We start from the raw sequence: 14,256 nt of genomic DNA on the forward strand, positions 1-14,256 counted from the left end.
GCTCTTCCATTAATTCAAATGCTGAATTGGGCAATTTCCCTTGCTTTCCTTTTCCTTTTTTTTGCATTAGATCTATCTATTTCGGGGTCCCAAACCCCATTCCAATCACCTGCTATTATGATTTTCTCATAATCCCATCTGATTATTAATTGACACAATTTTTTATAAAATTCTCCTTTATTTTCTTGTGGTGCATATAAATTGACTAATAGTATTTTTTCAGCCTGTAATTTTATTTCAATTCCTATAAAGAAACCTTCTTTGTCTCTAAAAATTTCTTTAGCCATACCCTTTTCCTTTACATAAATTGCAACTCCTTTCTTCTTCTGTCTCTCATTTCCTGCTGCAAATAATTCGCCTAACTTTTGATTTTCTAAAACAAACTTATCTTTCTCTTTAATGTGTGTCTCTTGCAAACAAAAGCGGGATCTTGTATGTACTTGTGTGTAAGCCAAATTGTACACAAAGGAATATTCTTCTGTATAAGGATGCATAGAACTGTGCTGTTGTGAAAATGGTTTACTAAATTGCAGTGTGTTTACAGTCAAAAGATGCTTCATCAGCTGTATCTTTTGTATTAGTCCTGAAGCAGGGATGGTCATCATGCACTCCTCCTGATGTCACTGAACTTCAGTTTCCACCCAACAGCACTAGCCAACATGTCGAGCAATGCTGGAAGATGAATTCTAACAACATCTGGAAAGGAGGCATGATTCCCAACATGTTCTAAAGTAAGCCTATTTCAGTTTGTCCTGAAGAGGAACCCTCCAGTCATGTCCACTGAGTTTTAAGATAATATTTTGGTCCAAATTCTCTGCGCATTATGTTAGTGTAACAATAGTTGTGTCAGCAATTGCATTTTTTCAGAGGATGCATAAATTCAGCCTCCAGTGCAGCTAATTATTTCATTTAACATTCGTTATTAATTGTCCATATTTATAACCTGCTTTTCATTGAATTGAAGCAGCATATGTGGCTTTCCTTCCCTCCACCTTTGCTCATAACAGTTGTATGGTGTAGGATAAGGTGAAAGAGAATGAATAATGCAAGATCAACCAGTGAGTTTCATGGCTCAGTGTCAATGTAACACTGGATATTCAACACCCCGGTATAAAACTCTAACCACTCGTTCATCGAAGAGTGCTACTGCCTCACAAAATAAGTCCCATGGTTCTGATGGATGGAGCCATGGCAGTTCAAGGTTGTTATACTCCATTATGTCTACAGTATAGATATACCTTAATAGGTAGCTTAAGAAGCAGTGCTATCAGCTAAGTGTGGATGCTTCATTCAGTGGCATTTTGAATTTAACTGCAAATCATATATTATACTAAAACAAAAATACTTAACATTCCTGGGGCTTTGAAAAACTATTATAGTGTCATAAAATGGGCAGAGAAGACAATAGTGCACATTGAGATGAGGTGGAGAGGTTAATAAAAGCAAAAAGCAAATATGGAGGGAAGCAGTGAAAGACAAAGCTCACTCCACAGATTATCTTTATAACAATGCACAAAGTGCTTTAAAAAATTCCACAGATAGTCTAGGTGACTTATTCCTCATGCAGCTAAATGGTGCTGTTTTTAAAAGTTCAATAGTAAAGGAGATGGAGTATTAACAGTTGTTGTTTTCAGTGTGGCTGTCATAGCAGCAGATTGCCAATAGTGTGCCCATTACTGGTAATGGAAACCACAGTTCGAATCCAATGTATGCCACACTCTGAAAAAAGCCCTCTGGGCTTGACTTTAAAATACCCGACATAAAGCAGCAATTGTTTCTGGATTCCTCATTGCTTTTAGTCTGGGCAATGTTGATGTTGTCGTTGTTGTTTTCATTTATGTCTATCTCAGTTTCCAAAGTTTTCGGAAGTACTTAAATACACAGCCAGAACAAAGTAAAAACCAATTAGCTGCACAAATTGGAATGTCTCGACAGAGATGGCCCTAAACCCCTACACTCTTATGGCTGAGCAGTCTGTTTCTCACCTAATGAAAGCGCTGGCCTTTGAGACCCCCACCAGCAGATAAAGGGATTCTTCTTCCTTGGTGTTGCAGACTCAACTCTTCTTGAACCAAGCATGCCTGCACTGAAAACCCCGCTTACCACTGAGGCTTCCAGATCTGCAGAAAATATTAGCTGTCTTCACAACTAGAATCCACAATGGGACAATATCAGCAGCATGGTCTGCACACTTCCGTCTTCCATCCTGGCCCCAGCCTAGTGAAAACAGAGTATGCACTGTAGGAACTACGCAAATTTGAAAGTGACAGTGATGTGGTGGAAGTTGAAATTGTCGGATGGAAAGAGGTCAGCAGCTCATCCAACCTAGGGTGCCTCCTGACCTCTTCTGCCCACTTGCCAACACTCTTCCTCTGTCCCTGTACTGGTTGGTGTACAGTCCATTCACTCAGGGGATTCTCCAGAGTTGCCAGCCTGATTTGGAGAAAACAAGGAATCTTTCGACATTAGAGAATCACCCTGGTGCGTGGATTAGCCTCATGTTTCATCTGTTTAGGCCCCATGCATCATAAACAAGTCAATGCAGAAACAGGGGTAGGGATATTTCTTTTCCTCCATGTGGACACAGCCTTACTTAAGACTCTGCTGACAAGATTAGAAAGGTGCATTTACTTTGGATCAACTGCACACAGAATTAGACCAATTTCAGAGTAGGGAGTCTGGATGGATGTGGAATAGAACAAGTGTCCTCCAAATCTGTCTCTTTCTAAATCTTTGGGTGTAGCATGGAAATCCAGAGGGACATAGACAGACTGATGGCCCATTTGCAAAAACTGATACATTGTCCACCACAACTATTCAGGTCCATTGTGAGGAAAATACCAGGATGGAGAGTGAAGAAAGGAGAGTAAAAAAAAAAAAGGGGGGGGGAGTATGTAGGGTATGTAGACAGCTCTAGCTTCCAATCAGGGAATAAATTTGCCAAGATACTTTTTTTTAAACAATTGTTAATGAAAAAACGTTTCCTTCCCCCATTTCTTTTATCTGCATCGCTTTCATCATCATGTACTGCAATGCAATGTTTTCTACAAGTTCATGCATAAATATCTCTAAATTTCAGGCCATTAACACAGCCACAGATTCCCCTGAGACCAAGAAGTCTGCCATCGCAATGGTGTTACTGTCTGTGGACCAGAAAAGTCCAATACCAGCAGATTCCATGCCAGATTTGGACAGCATTCCCAGTCAAAGCAACAGATCAGAGCCTTCTCTGTGGCATCAGAAGGGCCCAGAGCTTGTAGGAATTTAATCGAAGAGGACTGTCCCCATTACTGTCTATTCAGTAGGTGACGGACGCTCACATTAGCCTTCCTGGTAGGCAAGCAGAGTTTCACCAAACCCCTCTCACCCACGTCAAGCTCCACAACACTTTCTCCTTGGCTACTGGTCTCTGCATACTTGTCTGGAAAAGGGAAAAAAGGGGGCCAAGTGCAAGCTTCAGAAAGACAGGGAGAAGAGAGTAGAAGAATTCCTTTCCATCACTGCCAGGTGAGTCTGGAAGCTGAATTCCAAATAAACAAGAACCTTTCTCAACCCTATATTAAGAGCAGTGCACTGGGGGATGGATGATTTGGGGGGGGAATCTCTTTCAAGCACTAACTGTCTTCAAGACCTTACAGGCAGAAGTTTTTAAAAACAGACAATTTACCAAAGTGACTCCAAATAAAAATCGGGTAGAAGGACAAGGTTATTTTGCAGCAAAAACAATTATTTCTTTATTCAAAAGCCCAGTATGCTTTCTTAACAATTTGTGCATACTCTGGCAACAGACAACTTCCCTATCTAATGCATCGAAGCACTGGAAATAATGTATAACTCTAGCTGGAGATGCTAAAACCTTCTGTGTGTAAAGCATTTGGTCTACCATTGGTTTATGATTCTTCCCTTTAAAATGGGATTGGGGAATCATGTGGCCCTCAAGATATTGTTGGAATGCCACCAGCCCTAGCCAGCACAGCCTATAATAAGGAATGATAGGATCTGCAGTCCATAAAATCTGACCACCACCACCACCCCGCACCTTAAAACCTGAGGTAATGTCAAGTCATGTGTGGGCAGAAACATTTAGAAACTTGTATCACATTTCAAAAGCAAAAAGTGAGATGGATCTAAGCAAGTTTAAAGCAGAAGTGGTATGGAGTTTTTATTCTTTGCTAAAAGACTATAATGGCAGAGGGAGCAACACACAGAATACCATAAAGCTACTAAAAAATTTTAAACTTCCCTTTCCTTTGGAATGTTGATTTAGCAACAATAGCTTCAGGACACAATATTTCCCTTCAAGTTTATGGATTGTCCTCTGACATCTCTGTGAAACTGGTACAATAAGATCCAGTTCACAAGGATATGGTAGGAGGTTTATCAGTATTTTTCTAATGGTGATTCAGACTTTAGGATGAAAGGCACCACATAAGTGAAAACTGCTATCATATCAAGTATACCTTTCAAGTTGCCTAGTTTTTAAATGGGAGCTTCAACAGTAGAGGAAGCACTTATCCACAAAAAACTTTTTAACTGTATTATATACCAAACTCAGTATGAATCATGGGAACGTTATGATTCCGTCTCTCTCAGGAGCACAATACTGCTTCCAGAATTACTTCTGCCCAAAATGACAAGATACATTTCTCGACTAAAGCCATGCCTCACATCCTCCAAATACAAAACCCCTTCATCTTAAAACCTGGTTATGGTTGCTTTGATAATGCTAGTTACTTGATATGTTATTTAAAATACCCAGTGCCTTATGGAAATGAATAAAGCCTTACACTGCAATTCTACATGCACTTAGGAGAAAGTCTAATTGAACTCAGTGGGGCTTGCCTTGTGGGACTTATCTTTGAGTAAAAATGCACAGAGCTGAGCTCTTATTCTTCTAAATTGGCAAGGCTACAAAAATATTCTTTCCCAGCATCTACACATTTTGAATTAATACTACTCTCTTAGACTCATAGATTTTTTGTACATGTCTATAACAGAACATTCTGGCAATTCATAAACCTGAACATCAGAGTAAAATCAATCATATTTCTTGGACATTTTCTTTCAAAGCAGAGTGCAATGTATCAGTTTTACAACAAAGAGGAACTTTAAAAGCAATGAGGAGAACATTCACTCTGGGCATTTATTTTAAACTTCAGCAACATGTTAGAATGAAAAATATATAATTTTAAATGAACAAAATATGCCCCTATATCACAAAGTACCTATTGCCAGAATCTATCTATATGCATTTGAAAGTGTGCACCTGTTTGAAATATCTATATCCAGAATCCTCTTGGTTACTTGGTTACTTACATTGGTATCATGTTCGGCGTAGGGTGCTTTGTGGTACAATGTGCAGCTGGGACAGAGGGACAGCCAAAAATGCCATTTCCATTTTCTGGGTTCTTTTTGGTCCAGAGGGACGCTGCACAGTTTGGAGGGAAGAAAACTGGGTACCTTTTAGTTCCTGAGTTTATGGACTGAATAATTTAGGCTTAATTCAGACAAAACATATTTTCCTTTAGTAAAACAGAAAAATAAAACTGTGATTGGGATTACAACCTATTCTAGAGAGGTTTTTCATTCCCTCAGGTGAGTCAGGTTCACAGCTTGGGCCACTCTTGGGTCCAGCAATGCTTCTGGAAGACCAAGTGACTGTTCTGTCCAGGAATGTTTTTGTCTCCTAGGGAAGCCAGCCTTGGCCACAGTCATCCATATTGTAATTATTAATTGATTATATTGCAATATACCTCCATTAATGAAATGAAAATGTTCCTGGATAATTTGGTACCAGAGGCAGAAATAACATGGGAAGAACAGGGATAGATTTCTACACCACATAAGAGAAGAGCAGTTCAAGAAGTTTAAATGAACTTTTTATTCAATACTATGCAGCTTATCCCATGAACAAATAAACCGGCTTACCTCTTCCAGCTTGAATTCAGGATCCAGGATGCCCCCGGACATTATCGTACCTAAATCACCACCTATCTAGCTGGGATGGCACCTCCAGATGCATCCCGAGTTAAAGCCTCACTCAGCCGGCCAATTTTTGAAGTCGGAAGCTCCCTGACTTTGAAAAAGTGCTGGCTGAGCAAAGCTTTGATGCAAGATGCATCCAGGTGGTGGCATCCTAGCTAGATAGGTGGTGATTTAGGAGTGATCCTGAATTCAAGCCGGAAGAGGTAAGCTGGTTTAATTGGTCATGGGATAAAATCCTATGTTTGTTTGATATGGAATAAAACAACCAGGTTAGGCAAACCTTGCATGAGTAAATAAAAGCATTTGGTCCCTTCGAAAGACTAATTGAAAGCCTATTCCAAAACATATCCAGGGATCTTTTTTTTTTCTTTTTTTTTAAACCACCCTCTATTTTTTAATGATTTTCATTTTGTCAGGCAAATTTATAGATCTATCTGTTAACTGAGATATGCCTGTACTGTACTGTACGCTACACGAGGGGCCATCAGTAGGGGGGCTTGGGGGACACCAGCTATACCAAGTGACACTCTAAGAGGGCGTGACACCACTGCTCCTCAAATAGATCTGCTTTTTGGCAGAACAGGCTGTGGTGTTCACCTGCATCCCTTTAAAATGCTGAAGAGATGGGGTGAATGAGGCAAGGCTCAGTGGAAGGAGAAAGGAGAAGCCCCAGGTTTTTTTTTTAAGTAAAAATAAAAAAAATTAAAAGTTAATTATTTTTTTAAAAAATTTAAATACATCACATCTTACCAAATTTTCATTTTAACCACATGAAACTATGTACAGGTAAATACATTTAGGCTGTGCATATGATACTGTAATTTAAATATATAATTTTAATTTTAATAATTTATGCCACAGCTATTACCTTTACATTCAATGAATTACAATTTATGAGCAACATTAGTACAAAAAAATATTATTAAGGATTCTGTATGGTGTGATACGGGAAGAAGTCAATTGGGGAGGAACACCATGAGTTACTGCCAACCTCATGGCACTGCTCTACATGTGGCTGCCCTTGAACAGTGTTTAACACTGCTACAACTTGGAGCAAAATGCAGCAGGCAGACTGTTTTCTATCATTTACTTTAGAGATCATATATCACCAGTTTTAAAAAAACTAAACTGGCTTCTGGTTGATTTCTGGGCTCTATCAAAGCTGCCAGTTTTGAGCTACCAAGTCTCATACAGCTTGGAGCAAGGAAATCTAAAACATTGGAGATCCTCCTAAGATTGGAGACCATACAGGACAAAACTTTCTTTGTAGCAGCACCTTGATTGTGGAACTTCCTCCCAAGTGAAGTAAGCTTGGTTCCATCTTTGCTTTCCCAATTCTATATGGTCTTTGGTTTTTAAAACTACTTTTTGAAATTACTTTTAATCAATTATATTGTACATTATTTTTAGAGCCTTGATGGGCTATAATGTGATTAGTTTATAAATAATAAGGTCAACCATTTCAAAAGTCCTGCTGTAAACACTAGCTGAATTTTGCCTGTTGATTCACACTAGCATAACTGGGTGTTATGCTAGCCTAACAACTTTTTCCGGTTTTGCACAAGGATGTATACAGTACTTCATTACACCCAGGTGCATTTCTACCTCCAAACCTATATGCTACCAGGAAAGTGTCCAGGTGCCATCACCTAACTGATAGTCATCACTCTCCCAGACCTCATATAAAGAGACTGGTAAAATGTTACTTTCCACCAGTGGGAAATAGGTTCCTTTCAGACGAAATAGAGGCAAAGAAGTGGATTCACACCACTTGGGTTTTGTGATCCCATGATGGCAACTTGGGAGAAGGAGGGATGAACAGTTCAAGCATGTGGGACATCATGTCATGGATGAGGTGTTGTTCAAAGAGCTGAACAGAAGGAAAAGCAACAAAACTGATGCAGGATGTAGCTGCATTTCTTGCTCTGCTAGAGCATATTGGGAAGGGGAGACTTTACAGCATCTCCTGTGTTACTATTGTACCATGAAAAGGGACTCTAAATCAATCTATGACCAAGTTCACATGTGACAAATTTGCCACTCATCATTTGTGTGCAGTGAGGCATTTCTATGAGAAAACATTTAAAAATACCACATGTTGAAGAAAATGAAGCACGATAACTTTGGGAGCTGTTATTTGGAGGAACTTTCACACAAATGCTTCTCTATGTGAAACCGAGGCATGAAATTAATGTATGCAGACTTCACTGTTTCAAAACAAATTAGTTGCACTAGACCACAAATCGACCAACAAAGACCCCTTAATAACTTGACACGAGTCAGTTGTTTCCAAAATTGATCTGGTAAGTGGAATTGTCCTTAAATAAGGCTATATGACAGGACATCTGGTTAAACAATCAATATTTCTCTCTGGGGATTCTGTTTTAGAATCTGCTGTATATCAATCTTTGGTCGGCACAGTAAACACTGAAGTGAATTTGACTGGGATGACAAGGATTTTAAATGGGCTTCTCTTGCTTAAATCATCCCTAACTGTCATTTTAACATTTCCCACTCATTCCTCACTAGCAGATTCAAGAGAACACCTGTGAACCAGATTTATGTGGCTTGGGCCACTTTCCCAGAGAAGAATTAGAAATGCACCAACCAATTGATTCTTTCTGGGGAAATGGGTCAAGTACAAAGTCATGTTGTGCTTCCAATCTATCTCCACCCAGTAAAATAGGCTTCAGATGCACTGATGAGGTAAAACAAAACACAACAAGATGCTTGCTATAAATTAGAGACATAGTCATAGTCAGGGCATATTAGGACACAGAAGAGACGAGGTATTTTTCTAAATCCTTTAAAGATCTTTTACAATACTGTTTGCATATTTTAACTAGACTCATGTTGATGTCATATGCAGATGTTACTGAGGCATTATAACTGTATTTTGGGGACATGTTGTGGAACAAGGTATTTTGAAGATCTTGTTGTGGTCCTATTGTGGTCTTCCTGATCCTGTGTATTCAACAGCAGCCAGGTGTCTCTGGTCACAGTCAGCTAGGGAGTGTGCATGGCCACATTCTTTCTGCCTTGATACACCCAGGGAAGGAGGAACAGATTTATGTTGGAGATGGAGGCGGCTACGTATTCCCATGTGCACACCTGATCAGTAACCAAAATGATGAAGTGGTGTAGCCAAGGAGTTAGGATAGGGGACCAGGGCCCCAGACATCAGCATAAGTATGGTCGTGGACACCAGCTCTCCACCAGTTTGCTTTTTAATTTCAGCCTCTGACTCCAATGCTAAATTTATTCAAGGGTTTATTGTACTCACCGCCATACTTACCAGCCTACCATGCTTACACAAAAACATATGAAAGAGAAAACATCATGTGGAAACCAGGTGATAGAATCATAGAGTTGGAAGAGACCACAATGGCCATCCAGTCCAATCCCCTGCCATACAGGAATATGCAATCAAATCACTTCTGGGCATTATTTCTTTAACAGGAAATTTGCTACCAGTGGAAGAAATAACTTGAGAAGAAAAGGGATAGATTCCTATACCACGAAAGAGAAGAGTAGTCCAACCAGCTTTAACAAACTTTTTTATTCAAAACTAACAAAATACACATAAGAAATCCAAACAAACAGGTTAGGCAAGCCTTGCATAAGTAAATAAAAGCATATGGACCCTAGAGACTGGCCATCCAGCCTCCGTTTAAAAACCAGAGGAGAAGAGGAAGACTGCATCAAACTTCAAGGCAACATATTTCACTGTGGAAGAGCAACCACTATCAGTAAGTTCTTCCTAATGTTTAGGTGGAATCTCTTTTCCTATTGTTGTAATCCATTGCTTCATGTCCTAGTCTCTGGAGCAGCACAAAAGAAACTTGTTCCTTCTTCAATATGGCATCATTTCATACACTTAAACATAGCTATCATGTCACCCCTTAAATTTAATATCTTTCAGTTTTGAGGCACAGTTGGTGCCAATGTTGGTTTCATTTAGGGGCCAAGTAAAAACCTGGCTACTGTACTTATTAAAGCCTTTAGGGCTCACAGGTTTATCTCAAAATGCTAATGCACATTGCTTTTAAATGACTTTTATATTTTAAACCCATTTTTAATGTATTGGTTGTGTGTGTGTTTGTGTTGATGATTCAGGGACGCTAATGAGAGAGCGACGATTCCCTGACGATTGAGGAAGCAGGCCTGGCTTCCAGACACGTGTGCTTACTCCACCTTTTTAAGGATGTTTGAGCCATGTTTGACCAGCGATGGAGCCAGGTATGGAAATCTTCATTGACTCAGTGGGATTTACTAGTGTTATGTAGTAAGTGCGGGCTGAGGGACTTTTATGATCCCCACATATTCCTGAAATTAGAGAATATCTAGGGATTGTGAATATGAATCAGTAAGGAATGCAAACTTCTAGGTTACACATTCATATCTACCTTAGTGGATTCCCACCAACTTTTCCAAACTCTGGAATTGGATTGCCCACTTCAAACTGTGGACAGCATGCTGGCTTGGACCAAGTAATCATCTTTCCTCTCAAAACATAACTTCAAGTAGCTGCAGTCTTGAAGTGCACTCCAGTGGTTCTCATAAAAGAAGATTTACTGTGGTGGAAAGAAAAGGCCATAATTAGAAAAAGGAGTAAATTAGTTTGAATGATATTTTCCCCTCCTGTGCCTGTCCATTGACTCACCTTAGGGCTCCTGCTGAAACGGCTGATTTTGCTCAATGCTAAGAAAATCTCAACTTAAAATTAATTAATTAAATAATTTTAAAAAACTTTTTCATTGCTCTAAAACAAAGCAGTATTTTGGGCAGGCTCCCTGCTTCATTTGTTCTGAAAATAAACCTTTGCTCCAATCAATGCATCTCTCATGCTCTCTGCTGTATTTTGCTTTTTGAAAGGGTATCAAAAAAAGTAGTAATGGAGATGAGAGTCTCAGTAAAACTTGACTTTTATTAATATCACCAGTAGAGAATGGGAGGGAAGCAGTTCCCCAATAAATATTAAATCAAATAGCCCAGCATCTTTTTTCTGTAAGCCAGAGTTTCTTCTTAAAACAACAATGCCAACATTGACTGTAGAAATGTTTGTGTATTATTGATCATTTGGGACCTGCAGGTCTTATGAAATACTAGAAACTGCAAATTCACTGTGCTTTAGGAGTCTGGCATTGAGCATTCTTACAGCAAAAGAGTGCAGACAGAATCTTTTTTTAAAAAGATATGTATTTATCAGATTTTTTTTTCTTTTATCAAAGCTTATTTCTGAAACTCCTCCTGCCCTCACTTGTATTAAGAGGAGCTCTTACTCCCCAGAAAATTTCCCCAATACAATATGAGGATTGTTATAAATTAATACATGAAATTGAGAGGCCAACCCCCTCATATCATGCAAAAGTATGGCCTATTTAATTATGGATGGAATTTTGAAGTGGGAGAAGAGCAACAGAGAGGAGCCAAGAAAAGTTCTCAAAGTAGAGTTAAATAGCAGAGAGAACAAAGCCAATTATTATAAAATGTTAAATCACACAGTATTTGAAGAAGAAGGCCTGATAGTATATGGTTGGAAATATAGGGCTGAGTCTAATGATGGCTTTCAGGTCCGTTTCAAGCTATTTTGCTGCTTTAGGTGAATAACATGCTGCAGTCCCTCCAACATTTCACAAATGAAAACTGGAACACGTGTGACCAAGCAACACCTGAGTATGGTCAAGATGGCAACAGTTAATGAAAAAGAATACACAAACTAGGAGAGGCTGCAGCAGTTTCCTCCCAGCTATGTCTACTGGGAAGGGTAAGATTTTCCCCCTCCTCTCCTCTTCCTTCTGCTGAGTTAATTCAATACAAGCTACTTTTACACTTTGAACTTATTTTGCAGCAACTGAAGTAAGCTGAGGATAAAAGGGAAAAATGGGAAGAGGAGAGAGAAACTGAGACATTAAAAAAGCAGCTGAAAAGTATAACAAGAGAGGATTAATGGAGACTGTGGGTGACAAATCAATACACTTGAAGGATATGTATGATGGCACTCCCATCTCATTCCACATACAAAAGATGGCTGGATTGGCAGATGCATTTTCTTCAACACTTTGAAGGGGTGACATAATTGACTGGACCAGAAAGCAGAAGACTACCCTAGGGGATGCAATGTGGGTTGCATGTAGAGGGCTTCCCTATGCAAACCTGTCACAGTCCTCAGGGGAAGGCTCTCTCTCAGTCCCACCACCATCACAGGGCCATCTATTAAGAGATTTCTCAGTGGCTGCTTCCGGGTTCTGGAATTCCACAAGAAGATAGGCTGCCCCCACTGTCTGCTTCCTTTTTTATTTACTTTTTCTTTAAAAAAAATTATTCAGTGATAAGATTCTTAAGTATGTTACACGATATCTGACAATCACAAGCTTTCTGCAATTTCAAATACATATCTTCAGGTACATTTCATACATCGCATTACTTCTTGTTATTTTCCCTTTTACATAAATTCTCCTTCCATCCAGCCCAACACTGTTATATATAGTTTCGTTTGGCTCTTGTTAGAGCAATTTTATAGCTGTATGCTTTATATCCTCTATTCAAAGAATAGTTTCAATAGTTTGTAGTTTAAATATGTGATTGGCAAAAGTTTATAAAAGTTTTATACATCCATATCAATTTAATTCCATTTACCTGTGCACATAGTAAAGTCTATTAATCACTATCATCTTTTTCACTTTTTAGAAGGATATTGACTTGATTGAATGTTGGTGCAAGACTCCGAATGATCGTAATATATTTTTAGATTTACTGTTTCCATAGTGCTAGCAAATGATTAGAAGATAATGTCAGATACTTTCTAATGTGTCTTTTGGCTTTTCCTATCTTATAAAAAATTTGATAATGGTGTTCCTATCTATGTATAATTTTAATTATAACATATGTAACTCGATTTGTATAGATTCATATATGTACAAATATTTAAAGTATTGGTGCATATAATGTGTTTATAATTCAATGTATATAGATATATAGCTATATATAATTCAATTTCAATGTCTGTATATACAGCTATGACCAGTAATTTTTACAAAAGTTAACTAGAGGTATCCAATCCTTGTTTGGATTTTCAGTCCAATTTCCCCCTATGAGATTTGGTAATCTGTCAAGCTCCTTCATTTCAAGACTTTTTCTTAACCATTCATCCATTGATGGTATCTCTTTAGCTTTCCATTTCTTTGCATAAACCACCCTGACTGCTGTGATTAAGTACAGTGTGCTCTTTTTTTATGCAGAGGATCCGTTCTGGACCCCCCTGCGTAAAAAAAGCGTGTGTGCTCGAGCCCCATTGAACGTAATGGGGCTTGTGCATGTGGCAGCAGCGTGGTGGCGTGGTGATGCACATGCTCCACAGGTGTGTGCCCCATTAATCTAAATGGGACCCCTTGCGCCCCACGTGCTCCCACATACGCTGAAAGCCACATATAGAGCGTCCGCTTATGACGCGGGCACACTATATAATAAAGTTTTTAGGTGATTTCTTTCTTCCTTTTCCTCAAATATATTTAGTAAAAAACTTTCTGGTTTAAATTTCATTTGAATTTGAAGTATTATTTGAATTAAACTGTGGATTTTTTTCCAGAAAAGATTTGCTTTTGGGCAAGTCTACCAAATATGATATAGTGATCCTTCATTTTTATCACAGTTCGAACATTTACCTTTTTCTTTCCTTTTGATTTTAGCAAGTTTGTTTGGTGAGAGATACCAGCGATGGATCATTTTGTACAGATTTTATTTTATATCCATTGAAAGTGTAAGCTTTAGGCCTTGGCCCCATGCTCTTTCCCAATTTTCTAATTTAATTGTGTGGCCTATATTTCTGGCCCATTTGATAGTACACTCTTTTACTGTTTCATCTTCCAATTCTCTTTTCAATAGCAGCGAGTATAGTTTTGAAATTGTAGATTTATTTGATTTTAAGATAATTTCATCTAGTTCATTTTCAATTTTTGTGAGACCTTCCAACTAAGTCAATTTTAAATTTTTCTTTGATTTGTCTATAGGGGAACTAGGGACATTTATGTCCATTATCTTCCAGTTCTTTGTTTGATTTTAAGCTTGATATCATGTCCTTCCATTTAATTAAGTTTGAATATCTTCCCTTTTTATTTAAACAAGGTTTAAATGATTAATTGAGTGCAGAGAGCTTTTTATGGAAATATGTCTTATTTTTAATTTTATTGTGTTTTTTAATTATACTTTTAAATTTTTAATGATGTTTTAATGTGGTGATTGTTTAATTGCACTTTAACCTTTTTTATCAAG

The 14,256-nt window shown here is 38.4% G+C and overlaps 1 long non-coding RNA gene across 1 annotated transcript; it reads left to right on the top strand.

The window, feature by feature from the left end:
• The first annotated feature begins 595 nt into the window (after nt 1–595).
• On the top strand, nt 596–12,831 carry LOC121922196. Its single transcript, XR_006102122.1, has 5 exons — nt 596–731; nt 3,080–3,507; nt 10,102–10,224; nt 11,588–11,752; nt 11,837–12,831. It is a non-coding gene; the product is annotated as an uncharacterized LOC121922196 (long non-coding RNA).
• Nucleotides 12,832–14,256: the final 1,425 nt, after the last annotated feature.

The sequence above is a fragment of the Sceloporus undulatus genome, chromosome 1 (assembly GCF_019175285.1).
Source record: "Sceloporus undulatus isolate JIND9_A2432 ecotype Alabama chromosome 1, SceUnd_v1.1, whole genome shotgun sequence".
In the NCBI taxonomy this organism is placed as follows: domain Eukaryota; kingdom Metazoa; phylum Chordata; class Lepidosauria; order Squamata; family Phrynosomatidae; genus Sceloporus; species Sceloporus undulatus.